Source organism: Lolium rigidum, chromosome 4, assembly GCF_022539505.1.
Source record: "Lolium rigidum isolate FL_2022 chromosome 4, APGP_CSIRO_Lrig_0.1, whole genome shotgun sequence".
Lineage (NCBI taxonomy): Eukaryota > Viridiplantae > Streptophyta > Magnoliopsida > Poales > Poaceae > Lolium > Lolium rigidum.
This window is the reverse complement of record NC_061511.1, coordinates 186,532,009-186,532,354: the sequence shown is the minus strand read 5'-3', so window position 1 is coordinate 186,532,354 and position 346 is coordinate 186,532,009.

The window sequence follows — 346 nt, the reverse complement described above, 5'->3', positions numbered from 1 at the left end:
CGTTTGAGAGGCGGCAGGGGATCGAAAGAAAAAGGCAAGTGACCAAAGTTGAGGTGCCAAAAAAACTCCAAGAAAAGAAAGTTTTATAGTGCATAGAGGATGACATGCGGGTCCCGGTTAGCGGCGGCGGTATCACCGTTTGAGAGGCGGCGGGGATCGAAAGAAAAAGGCAAGTGACCAAAGTTGAGGTGCCAAAAAAACTCCAAGAAAAGAAAGTTGATTGCACATAGAGGATGACATGCGGGTCCCATTTAGCGACGGCGGTCTCAACGTTTCCAAGGCGGCAAGGGATCAAAAGAAAAAGGAAGTAGCCGGAAATCGGGGGTCAAAAAAAATCCAAGAATAG